This window comes from Calidris pugnax, unplaced genomic scaffold (genome assembly GCF_001431845.1).
Source record: "Calidris pugnax isolate Ruff unplaced genomic scaffold, ASM143184v1 scaffold171, whole genome shotgun sequence".
NCBI classification, from domain to species: Eukaryota; Metazoa; Chordata; class Aves; order Charadriiformes; family Scolopacidae; genus Calidris; species Calidris pugnax.
The window spans coordinates 5,390,419-5,404,181 of record NW_015091064.1 but is presented as its reverse complement, the minus strand read 5'-3'; the positions used below and the strand labels follow the sequence as shown (position 1 = coordinate 5,404,181).

At 37.4% G+C, this 13,763-nt stretch overlaps 1 protein-coding gene across 2 annotated transcripts in view; it reads left to right on the top strand.

Moving 5' to 3' along the window:
• ROCK2 (Rho-associated, coiled-coil containing protein kinase 2) overlaps positions 1 to 13,763 on the top strand; it is a 99,327-nt gene that overhangs the window by 826 nt on the left and 84,738 nt on the right. The gene's annotated exons all lie outside the window — the stretch shown is intronic.

Sequence of the window (13,763 nt, the reverse complement as noted above, 5' to 3'; positions counted from 1 at the left end):
CTCCCCTGGTAAAGCTGGGGTTTGCTCTGCGATGTGGGAATAATTCAGGAAAAGGACACGCCTAAGGGAGAAATGTAATGGGGGAGTGTCCTGTGGGGTCACATTTATTTTCCATTGGGGCAGATGGATTCATCTCTCTCCTATTTCAAATAGCATTTTTCGGTGTGAGTGTATGAAGTATAATTTCCTTCAGTAAGAAATCCATGCCCTCAGGAAGGAGTGGGAAGAGAGTTATATTTCCCCATTTAAGACATCCAAACCCTGGAAAGGCAGTGAGAGGCAGTCTTGATTATTACTATTATTTTAACTGAACTTCAGGGTCTTCAAACGTTAAATTTCCAGTCTGTCCCTAGATTTCCAATGTGGCTCAGCTATGAGGAACAGAAATGGGTGGAAAAAATCCCAGTCCTTCTAAGAGTTGCTCAAGGCACTTACACTGAGTCTTTTTTTTTTCCTGCTTTCAAATGACTCAGTTCTGTTTTGGCCAAAAATACAGGAACTGACTGAACTGTATGTATGCCTGTGCTGTGTGGAGAATATAGGAATTTCCTATAACATCTGAAAAATGTTCTTCTCGAGGCCTTAGTGCTGTATTGCTGCACTCATAGATGTTCAGAGGCATAATGACAGCCATAGTAGTCAATGAAGGGGAGTGGGAAACAGTGCTACATATCTAACTGGATTCAGATAAGTTTTTGCCTAGGCCAAAGCAAAGAGAGCTGCCTCTGGGCTTCACTCCCAGCGTTTTCACTTTGGTATTTTGCTAGGAAAACTTTGACCTGTGGCCAAAAAAGAGCAGTTAAAAATAGTACAGTTGTTCTGAAAAATGCATCAGGTTAATACTTAACCCCAGTAGACTTTTTCACACTCTCTGCTTTTATACTCAACAGCATGTTTCTTTTATTCTCTCGCCTCCCCTGCCTCGGACATAGATTAGATGCACTAAAAACTGTTGATGTTTCTAAAGAGAAATTGTAATTGCAAAATTGAGACTGGGCTGCTTAGCACTTGATTTTTTTTTTTTTTTTTTGTCATGTTTTGTACACCTACAATGTAGACCACTTCATGTAATACAGTGGACAAATTAGCAAACCATCAGAGAGTGTTAGCTGGATTGTAAGTGCATATTTTTTAAGGTAAAAGATATCACTTTGCTCTCTGCACTCTCTGTAAGTATTGTTTCAAAAATTAACAGTAAATAAAATATAATACTAAATCAATCACATTTCCTAGCTTGTGCATTCTACATGTCTATGTGTGAAACAATCATCTACCTCATTGTTTTAAATATTCTTACTTAGGGAATTTGCAATGTATTTCCTGTAAAAGCCTTTTCTTTTGGGCTTTGGTATTGTTGCTTTATGCTATTGGAGTTTAATTTTGTATTGGCATTCTGCTAGGCAGTCTGAGTATGAAAACATCATATGCAAATTGCAAAATTTACTTGTTTGCTAAACAGTTCACTTTCAGTGTGAATTATCATAAGTGGAAATGTGTTTTCAGTTAAAAAGTAGAAATACAGCGACAGAAACCAAGAGTCAGGGAAAACGTCTTAAAGAGACTAGCTGGAATGCCACTATTTCATCCTCCAAAAATAACATAACCAAAACTAAAAATGTGGAATGGAATTCAAAGTGGAATTCATATCCTTACACTGTAAAAAGTCATAAACAGCTGCTATTCTGCATTTTGTGTGCATGCTTTGTTTTTGGGAAGCCGTAAAAAGCAAAAAAGTAACTGTTAATCTACAGCACATGGTGCAAATGTGAAAGATGTGGAAAGCTGAGGTAATAAGCTGTCTTTCTGTAGATACCGGTTTCACTGCCTATCAAGAGATAATTTATTCAGTGGCTCTAAATGAAGAGACTTTCTTTGTGTACCTTCCTGACCACAGGATGGCTGACCACATCCATTCAGTTCTTTAGCAGGAGAATCTGTGAAGCCGAATACATTGATTGATTATTTTTCTGTCATCCCCTTTTGGGGCTCAAGAGAGACAGTCAGATTTTTTAAAGTATTTTTTGCTTTATTGTACATCTTAACACCTGTCTGTTTATGCCTGTGTTGAGCGTAATTGTTTGTGTTTGATTAAAATGTACCTTTGAAAAAGACACGCGGTCTCAGTTTAGAGGCATTAAGAGATGGAGAGCTCGCCATTTAATTTGTCCTGGTAGTTAGTTATGAAGGCAAAATTTTTCAAAAATGTAAACTGAAATGTGTGGCATGGTTATCACTATCCTTTTTCTCTAAATTAAAAAAAAAAATAGAGGACTTTCTGCTCTTCAGCATGGGTCAAAGGCATAGCCTGCACTTTGTGGGTTTCTTCTGGCTTTGGTCTGATGAAGAGGTGAGAAGGGGAATGCTAGAACTGTATACGCTGTCTATGATGGGTTTCAGCAAAGATGTCTACAAAGGGAAGTGGTTTTTGCAACCTTCTTTAGACATCCACAGAGTGCTCTTCTCATTGTATCATGCTGAAAGCCTGTGTTAGGTTGCCTATGGTAAGATAAATGACTTTTTTATTTGTCACAGCTTTCTGTGATACAATCTCTTTCTCTTTTTGGTCGTGCAACGTTGCATTAGTGGTTATGAAAACCTGTTTTGTGTATTATGTTTAGACTGTGCAGATCAGTTGGTAAAACTACTGTATTCTTATTATTGGCTCTTCTGCCAGTTAGTGTCATCCACTAATTTAATGAAGTGACATTTTTATGTGTACTGCATGTACACATTGATGATAGCGCTAAATGGTATTTGACCTTGTGTGATCCATAAGAAACCCTTCTATAAATACATTCCTACCGAATAGTTCCTAGTTGGCAGCTACATTTAAGAAGAGCTTAACGGTTCTCAAATACATTTGTGTAGTTATTCTTTTGCATATACGTTCTATCTGCAGTGTTAACTGAGTTGTTTTATGTAGTATTAAATACACCTTATTTGAGGGTGTATTGGTAAGTATTAGCTGAATGCTTCATGTGTTCTAAAACTAGAGCAGATAGCTCAACGTAGGCTGTGTAAAACTAATCCAGATCTCGACTTCCTCGCCATGTGTAATTGTATCACTTCAGCACATGCTGAACTCAACTGTAGAGTTTTATGGTGGTGACGAACAGCTCTGATAAATCTTATCATCCTCCTCCCTGCAGTTGTCTGCCTGGTCCTTTTGCTGGAGCTGCAGCCGAATGCAGTTTGCTGGAGAAGGGAACCCGGTGCCTGCCCTTGGTCTCCTTCAGTGCAAGCCTTAGGATTTTAGTGTTAAGCTTAAACCTTGGCATAACACTGGAGGTGTAAAGTATTGAGTATTTTCTGCCTGGTTGTGTCAGCCTTTGAAAGAAGGAGGTCTTAAAACTGTTAATTAGGCAGTGCAGTGCTACGCTGAGCGCCGTGCTGGGCTACGCTGGGAAAGGTATTCATGGCAGGCGAAGAAATGGAGAGATGATTAGCAGGAGAGTGCTTAATTGCCTTGGAATATATATGCTGTAAAACTTAAAAAACCCCAAACCCCAAACCAAACTAGTTTGCTATTTATTTCTTCATTAAAATAAAGCTGACAGGCAAACTGTGTATTTATACCAGTTTGAACATGAATAGATGTTCATCTAAGTTGATCCTTGCCATCAAGACCCTGGAATTTTACTCTTAATGAAAAGTGGGTTGCAGATACAGCTGTGACTGATCCTTTCAATAGGTGCATCTGTCCATAGCAATCTCATCAACTGGATAGATACCAACTTTATACCAAGAGTGTTAATTTAGCGGATGACTAGGCTGAGCTCTGTTAATACCGGGTCTCCAGGTCATCATGGCTGACATGTTGGCATGTTTACAGTTCTTGTGCTGTTGCTTCTCCTTTAGCTTCTGACTCTATATAAATTTTCCATTTTTGATCTGTAATTTCAGAACATCTACTGCAGAGTTGAAAAAGATGAGCTTTAAAGAAACAAAATTGTCTTTTGTTCATTGTTCCCGTGTGATGGATTTATATATAGCAGTGTAGTTAACTGGAAAAGGACAGTTCTATTTTCTGACAGTTTTACGTGTTCTTATATTCCTTTTTATTCCACTCTAGGATTAAAGCATTTCACTTTTAGTTTAGGAAAGGAAAAAGCCTCTTTGTTCAGGTTCGATACTTTTACTGCCACACATGAGATGTGTGCAGATTTTGTGCGTGCATTGACAAGAGGAATGTTTACTCCCGTTATTTCATCTGTATTGATCAGATTGCAGGGTGGGTTGTAGTATCCTTCAGTTGTTCAGCCTCTGTAACAACTTAAGAGATGAAAAAAAAAGAAAAAGCCACGCTATCAAATTAGCACAATTCTCTTCTGCTTTGTCTGTGATGGAATAAAAATTCAGGAACTCTTCACTTCTCTAAATATTAGTAGTCTCGGTGTCAGTTGGGAAAGTGTGCAAACGCTGATTAAAACCTGTTTTTTAAAGTACGTTTTAGTTTTCAACTGAGAAGTGCAGTGCCAAAGCATTTGGCTTTGGCAATTCATAATGCAATCCATAACAAAAGCTGCCTAATTTAAAGAGAAGAGAAAATGCTACCGCAGTAACTAATCTCTGCAGCTATCACTTGATGATTTCTTGCCAGTGGCTGAGCTACAAAATATGACTGGAATTGTAGCACTTCCACAGAGGAACTGACCTTGTATTTTAAGGATGAAAGTGGTTGAACCTTGGTAGTGGAGTTTTACATAATGAAAGAATATATATAAAAAAATAAATGTTTTTATAACCCATAAAGATGGGGGTTTTTTAGGGGGGGATGTGTGCTATATTGTGTCCGAGGCTGTTCTAAACTTATACTGAAAAGCACCAAATGTTTCTGTTAAGAAATTTATTTAAAATACTGTTTTCTTGGTACATCCCATTGGTTAAGAACAAGAATACTATGTTTATATTGGCAGCCTTTGCAAGTAATAAACTTATTTTAATGAGTTTTTCGCTATGTAAACAGAATGTTGAATTTAGTACTGAGTTGCAAAGCCATACCTACTGTGCGTGAAGCTTTTGCTGCTGCAGTAGTGAAACATCAAAACACTGCCCATATGGCCAGCAGCAGTGCATCTTCACAGCCAGCCACATTTAAGCTTCTTTACTGCAGGTGAAGTGTCGCTTGCATCCTTATTTTGGCACGTTATAGTAAGTACCCACTAACAAAGTTTTAAGACCCTATGCTTAAAACAGTGATTTGTCCACCCCCTAACGTGCGGGGGCTCTATATTTGGAAGATTCTGTGAATTTTGTCCAAATTTCACTAGATTGGATAGTCTCAATCAGTTAACAGCTGCCTATATGGTGTGGACTTAGCTTTTTCTGTTTTTTTGGTGTTCATCTGCTATGGTTACAGCTACTGAGAGAGGGGGCTTTTTTTTTTTCTTCTGTGAAATATTATGGAGTTCAGTTTTTTAGTTTCCCGTAAGGGATGGATGCAGATTTCTCCCTCTTTGTGAAACATCCCTCCAGTTCAATCTCTGCATCAGTTGTTGCAAGAACTGGAAGGTGAGAGACATGAGGAGAAAATCAATCTCGGTGCCACATACAAATGTTTCATTATGCCTGCCTTTCATTAATTTTATGTAGAATGACTTACCTAAGTCAAATGGTCACCAGTCACGTATTTTGTGTTTTCTGTGTGCCCAGATGGAGGCTACTGGGTTTTGGTGTTAGTGTGCAGCATTGATACTTTAATGCCATAGTGATATCATTGTCCGTTTTGGTTGGTACAATGGTGTCGTTCAGACAGAACAGGCAGAGGGATAAATAAAAAGGATGATATGCAGGAGGATATGAACCCTGATCTAGTGCTGGCACTGTGTGTCATCAGACAAATCTTTCTTCCTTTCCAGCAGTATGAAATGGAGATGACAAAGCTTTTTCTTTTTTTTAAACTATACTGGAGAAGAATTGAATATTTGGAAAAAAACTTATGTCATGTAAGAAAGGTGATCATGAGGAAACTTCCCTTCAAAGGGTTTAATTCTGAACCTTGAGGATTCAGATAACTGAGCAGTTGGTTTATTGCTTCTTGACTCTTCTAAATCACGGGTACTGATTTTATTAGTCTGTATTTAAAGTACAGAATAACAGGATCCCACATAAAGCAGGATAAAGTTTGGGTGACTCATCCAAACAAGAATTTTTTTATACTTTTCTTCAGGAGGAAATGAAGAGGAGGTCACATTCAGACATGAAAGAAAGTTTGAACCACAATGAAATAAGAAAAGACTATCTTTACCAAATACTCTTTTTATTATTATTTTTTTAATCTCACAACAAATAATGTTCACTGTTACCATTACCAAATAAACAACAAACTAGAAGGAAAAAACACGTTCTTCTGAATGGTATTTAAAGTTTAACTAAAATCTTGATTACTATTTAAAGGCTGTAATGCATCATTGTTCTTTGTCCATGTCTGTCATTGCTGTTAAGGGTAGTTGTCCAAAGTCTCTAGCTTAGTTGTTGATTAAATATCAAACATTGCTCTCTCAACAGTGTAGATTTACCCTAGTATGGTATGGGTATAGAGAAGTACCTTTGGGTATTTCTTGGAAATTACTTTTTATTGAATGAGTGGTGAATTTGGAAAGCAGTCTGCTTGTGTTTGTTGCTGCTGTACGAGTTGATCCTCTGTATTTTTCTTTTGTTCAAAGCAAAGAGCGTTGCATCAATAGATTCCCTGGAGTGTGTATGTACATATCTTCAGAGATTATGTGCTAAAAACTGTAATAGCACAGGTTTTGGTCAAGAGGTATACAATCATTTGGCTTGACTATGCTATGAAAATGTTCTGTTTCATATGGAAACTAGTTTTAAACTGGTTTTCCCTGTGGTTTCTGAAACTGGTTTGTTCTGGTCTCCATTTTCAGTTTAGTGCTGATTGTGTTGAGTGCAAGATTAGGGAGATGAGCCTCGTCGTTTGTTACATGGATAGGGGACAGGTTTTTATTTGTAAATGACTTTTAGCACCATCTGGCATATAGGGGAGTGTATGTCGTGGTGGACTTGTAATATGTGCAGTTAAAGTCATTTGGAACAAGCTGTAGTAAGTAGATATAAGGTGTTATGGGGTTGCTTAATATTATTTCCACCCCTTCTTACACAATTTTATAACCATGCTTGACTCCTCATTACATTTTGGTAGAATTTTTAAACTTCTGTGATGGAATAACTGTGAAGTCTCTTGCCTTAGGAGTAGAATTAGTCCTTCTAATAGCACAAGAAAGTGGAGAAGAGCAGTAAATAATGCTGTGTTGGAAGCTGTTGATGTAGTGAATAATGAAAACCTTTCTAATGCCAGCTGTGTGCACGTACGGTCTGTTTCTGTAAGTGAACATTTTGGGACCTCTTCCTCCAACAGTAAAAGCCCACTTAGGCCTTAAGCCATAAATTGTAATTCTTGGCCTATTCAATTTAATGACCTCTTTAGGGTGTATAAGCCTGGATCGTGAAGTACCCCTCCCCTCTATTTTTAATTTTTTTCTTTCATATGAAAAGTGACTGAAAACAACTACTTGAATTACTCATGTGGCAAGGAGGCACTGACAGCTTACTATTGTATTGCAGCTACTGCAATTAATTTAAACATTATTCTATGTTAAATTTTTTTCTCTATGGGTACAAAGTAGTTACTTTTGTTCAACTTCAGGGTTACATCCATGCTGTTATTATAAACACCTGAACTAAGCTATGGATCTGGTAGGGAAAGCTAAAAATAACTGCTTTTTCAAGGAAAAAAGTATTCCCATTACTAAATTGTAAAGTTTTCTAAAGCCCTATTTTTTTTAATTGCTGTCAAGTTCACTGTTCAATATTACTATGAAAAAATTACTTCAGTTATATGAAATGTATTTTTTTATCTTTTCTTTTTTTTTTTAATTATTTTTCCCTAATGCCCATCCCTATGGGTTTCTCCACTGTGCATCTCCCCAGAATTGAAGGGCTTGTCTTGACTCGGGCAACGGTGGTGTTTCTGCCGGTCAGGGTGGGGAGCAGCAGAACTCTGTCTGTCAGAATTCTGATGGGAAAACCTGACTGTAGCAGCAAATAAGGTAGAAGAACCACTGTTTTGTAAGTGTGGAGTGTTTGTCTGTTTTGGGAATATTTCAAGCTTGAATTAGAAGATACTTATATATAAGAAAAAATGAATGTACTAATACAAGCTGCATCTCCTGAAAAATACTATCCTGGCAAATCCTTATAATTGCAGACATCCAGCTAGTTCTCTGTTTTGAAAATAATTTCTAACTGTTCGGTTTATGATGAAAACCTCTAAATATGGACGGTATGATGAAGAATGATGCGTACGTGTAGAAGCTTGAAACAGTAGCACCATGAAGTGTGAATCACTTCATCTATTTTAATGGTTGGCAGCCTCTGAAGAAAGGCAATTTAAGTGTCAAAATAAACTATTTCAGTGCTTTTCATTTTTTATAGAAGAAATACCAGTATTCTTTCCCACATGTGCCCTGCAGTGTTTCTCAAGAGCCAGAAATCCCAACTGTCCCCTCTCAACCTGTCAAAACATTTTTGCCAAAATTTAGCATATTAAAAATGGAAAATATAACTTGAAACCAATTCTGTAAAGTATGACAGTGTTCATTATTAAAAGAACTCCTATTGCAGTTCTGAATTTGACTGAATCAGAAAGCCAGAGACAATATTTAGCCTAACCACGGAGTTTATTGTAAGTTTTCTATACAGTATGGTGTGTTTTGGTTAGACTGTATTGCTGAAAGTGGGTTTGGTAATACAGTATATATTTTTTGAAATCGCACTGTGTAATTTATGAGGGAAGACGCACAGTGTGTCTTTCAGACTTAGGTGAAAGTTGGTGACGTTTCAGTATACTTGCAATCCAAGTACTCTTTTATTAAATCAAACCCAAGCAATGTACAATGAAGTTAATTCTGTTTATCAACATGTTACATCAAACGGCTGCTGAGTGGTCGGGGTAGAGGAGTGGCAGCCCATGTAAGCTGTTTCGACTTTTTGTACTATGTGAAAAGCAGGACTGAAGAAAAGTCTAATACACATTTTATTCCAAGGTCAAGCATTTTAATTACATTGTGATTTCAAGCTTCATTTCTAAGGCATAACTGTCAGAAGAGGCTACCATGTGAAACGTTAGCCAAGGCTACTCCTTTCTTGGCACATGGGAGTTGTTCTTGGTTTTATACACTAAGTAATTTTCTGAATTGTGGAATTATTTTTACTGTCGTCATGTCCTGATTGTTTTTTTTTCTGATGTATGAAATCTTATCACTGTTGGGTTAGTTGTCCTTGAAAATGGTAAAGAAGCGGGTGAGGGACTAAAGAAACGTGTTTGATTCTGTAACATTGTAGAGTCAGTGATGCTGAAAGTACTTACAGATAGTGAGAGGATTTTAACGTTTTTGTCCTTTGTGTTTGATGGCATGCAGATAGTCACGAAAGTAAAATACCGCTGTTGTCTGTAAGTCTGTGTCTCTAACCACAGACCAGGCAGTGTCAGGGTCCTACTGTGCTTTAGCTGGCACAGTCTTGCCCTGTTGCTGGTGTGGAAGTTCTTAGCGTCCAGAAAGGTGCCTTGGTGACTGTCCTCACTGGTGAGGAAGGGAGGGCTCACGTGGGGGCTCAGGTGCTGCAGTTGTTTCACTTGCTGCTACAAATGTGGTCTTGGAAGCCATCATTCACTGTCAAGGTTCTCCTTAAACATAAATTGCTGATGATTCTGCTGGTTTTGACTTAATTACTAAATTAGACACAGTGCAACTAGATCAGGCTAAGAAATACTATGGTGCTGGTTTTGACTTAATTACTAAATTAGACATGGTGTGACAGAACAGGCTAAGAAATACTGTGGCGATATTCAGTACTACCATTCTTTTGGTAGAGAAAGAGGTAGTAAAGTAGAAGCAAGAGATCTTTTAATCTAAAATAATGCAACTCCAATTACCTGGTCTTACTCCTGTATTCACATTCTGAAAATGCTGGTCTGTGAGTAAACGGACGTAGCTCATTCCATAATCAATTTTTGTGTACATTTGAACTCCCTTGGAGAGTGAGGTGCATAGAGCTAGTTGTGTGCAGATTTTCTTGCAACTCCAATTACCTGGTCTTACTCCTGTGTTCACATTCTGAAAATGCTGGTCTGCGAATAAACGGACGTAGCTTGTAATCAGTTTTTGTGTACGTTTGAACTCCCTTGGAGAATGAGGTGCATAGAGCTAGTTGTATGCAGATTTTCCGTTGAAGGGTAGTAAGGAATGACAAGAAATCCAAGTCAATTAGGGATACAACTTTGTAACGGCCTGAAACATTAGGGTCGTGCTCTTACCTAAGTGATGTATGGTGAAGCTGACAAACTGCTTTTTTTGTTGATGCAAGGACTTTGTTTTCCCAGGTTTAAATGCTGCTTTAGTAGACAACTAGTAATAGCCCGTGGCTGCTGTAAGGTAGTGCCACGCTGCTGTGGCTGTCCTTCTGGTTACCTCATGGGTCTGTGCTCTCCACCGGGGTATATACACACAGGATGTGTGCTGCAATGCTCTTACAAGAGACATATGTACATTTTCTTCTCTCCCACAACACTTATACAAGCTCATACACCACTTCTGACCCTAGTGATCTTTATGCACAGGCATCCTTCAAATGTGAAAAATCTGATTCCTCGAGGAAACAACTGATTCAGATGGCTCTTGTGGGAATTGATCTGCTTAGCACTAAGGGAAAGGCGAGATAGTATCTCAGAATCGTTTGTTGCCAAAGCTTAAGGAAATTTTAGGAAACATCAAGTTATTATCTATGGGAAAGCTATTTTCCATTTATGGAACCATGATGAACTGGAAATCTGTCTTCTGTTTTCCTTTATATTCCCAAGTAACTTGGTATATTCACTTAGCCCTGATTTTTTTTGTTGTACTTCTGTTTCACAGTCGTGTTTTTTAGTCTTTGTATTCCAAAGACAAATTTGCACAGAGAGGGGAAACCAATCATGTTGGAATAAACACAAGCTAAATAAACTGAAAAATACTCTTCCATTTTAAAATTTGTTTTAGCTACCATAATCTCATCTGATATTTTTATTATCATTAGGTAAACAAATTCTGAAAGAACTGTAACTTAACTGTCTCATTGAAGGCAGGCATGCATGTCTTCTGCTAAATGACATGGTGGTTAAGGCAACATTTCGTTGCTCAAATGTATGAAGATAACACCACTACCTTGCAAAGCTATTATCTGTTGGAGGAAAATTTTTATACCTGCTTTAAGTTTTACAGTACCTAGGAATCTTTCCTTGTAACAACTTTATCTTGAAAAGACTGTGAAATAGTCCTACGTTTCTCAAGATACAAGGTTCTTAATTGTCAGGTTGAGACCAAAGTTCCTGAGGATGTGGGTTCCTTTGTGAAGAACTTTATCAGCTGCAGACAAATGCCTTTAGAATATCTTTTCAGATAAGCTCTGTCGTCATCCATTTAAGACCGATGAGTTGTCAGGGGATTAGGGAAACCTTAAAATGCTGTAGGATGCGGTATCTCTTTCTGAATGATTTCTAGAAGCAGAAAGAGATGAGATTTTGCAGACCTGAGCTTACTAAATGTGTGAGTATGGTCCTTAGGTCAGCCAGCTCTGCTCTGCAATGTGGAGGTGAATACAGCAGTAATTAAGACTAGCCTGGCTATTTTCAGGTAGTCTGTCATGCTCTGAAAGAAGGAAGCTGCAACAAAGAAGGTGGCCTTTTTATTTTTAAAGAGGTGGGCACAGCTGAGGACAGGCATGAATTCTCAGTGGTATGTATGGGCAAAAACTATTGTTAATGGAGCCAACTTGGCTTTTTCTTTTCCTTACTAGTAGCACGTTTAGCAGAGGAATAAATGTATCTTGATAATTGAAATAATGGATTTTGTGTTATATTATGTTTATATTTTGTATTTATTTTAGGGCTTCAGTCATTAAGGACAGTTACCATCATTTTTTTATATATTTAATAAATATATTTCTCTCACAAGAATTTGTAAATGAACTGATAAAGTTGTACACTGTTTGAGGGAGATACCAAGCAGCTTTTAATATTAGAAAAATAAATGTTCAGAAATTTGAAGAAGATAGAAGTTTCTCAGTACAGGAAGCTGAGCGTGAGTGATCTCAGAAACATTTTAAGATGCATCTTTCTTCCTTAGTTATATGGATCCATTTAAAAGCAAATGGCTAACAGAGTTCCACAAATAGTTTCACTATCAGTTAAAGAAGTAGCTCCACCTGCTTCCATGGGGCACCACCTTGATGGTGACACAAATGTTTGTGCTGGTGTGTTTTGAATTGATTTGAGTAATTAATCTGGATTAAAACTAATCTGAATCATTTTCCCAGTTAATCCTGGCACATTTGCACAACACAATGGTAACTACCACTATTACATTTTTTAAAGAAAACAAACCCACAACCCTGAACCTGTCCAAAACAAACAAACAAAAAAATCCGTGGTGTCCCTCCTTTCCTCAAAGAACAAGGTTTCAAATGAATGGTTTGTTATTAATTAAAATATGCAGCCTACTTTTTTGGAATGTAGGCCATCATCTGTGTGTCCTACCACAATGTTGGTAATAAACTTTGAAGGGAGTGTGGGGACAAGAAGAAAGCTCTGTGTGCTGCTCTGCAAATACTGTAGCTATTTGAGAATTGCAGGGAAGTTCATGGGTTCGACTCCAATCTGCTTTTTAACTGTTATCTAACAGTTGTAGCCCTAGAAAAAGGTGTTTTGAGATACTTCCTTCCAAATCTACTTTTCTGAGAGTTAACTGAGATGGTATAAACTTGGAAGAAAAGTGAATTGGAATAGAAGAGTGAAATAAATTTTGCTATCACATTCAGACCTGTGTAAGAAAGTAATGGAGCAATAGCATGCTGTCTTACTAGCCTAGGTACAGAGAAGACTATAGGAACTGGAAAGATTTATTGTTTTAAGAAACTTGTGAAAGGCCAATTCCTATTAGTACTTGTCTACATTTGAATTCAGGTAACCTAAACCTTCTTATTTTTTTTGCGTTGTAGTCTGTTGCTTTAATCTGTTGTTTCCTCCCCTCTGTTGTAGACAACAACAGCATTGTCTGTAAACAAACAGCTTTTAAAAATGAATACTGGCTCATTTTTTCTTCTGAAAATAACTGGAAATAGTGGAATCCATTGACATGCGAAATGCCAAAATGACTAATTGGAAGTCTTAGCTGCCAGTGCTTATTTGGAAATAGTTCTTAGTGCCCTGTTACTATTGCTCCCTCTCTAATACATACGTTATGTTATACTGGCATAAAGCAGACTGATACCAGTGCGGCCTGCTTTGATACCTGACTGGATTAAATTATACAAATCCTATTTTTAGTTTACACTCATGCAGTTTTCTGATTTTGTATTCTTACATCAGAGCAACAGCATCAGTTACATCAGTAGCGTTATATTGAGTCATGATTGTTCAAGTTTAAAGAATAAAAGGGGTTACTTCTAGGTTGTTAATGGAGAGATGGGTATGCTTATCACTGGTAAAACAATTCTGAAGGTTCCACAGGAAATAAATGTTTAATTTTACAGCTGGTAAAAAAAAAAACCAGCCAACAACCTATTTTTAATGACAGATACCATTTACAGATTATTAAGAAAATAGCTGATTATTGATGTAGACTTTTTTTTTTTTTTTCCCCAGTACTACTAACAGAAGTATTTCAGAATCGCAGAATAGTTTGAGTTGGAAGGGCCCTTTGAAATCATGTAGT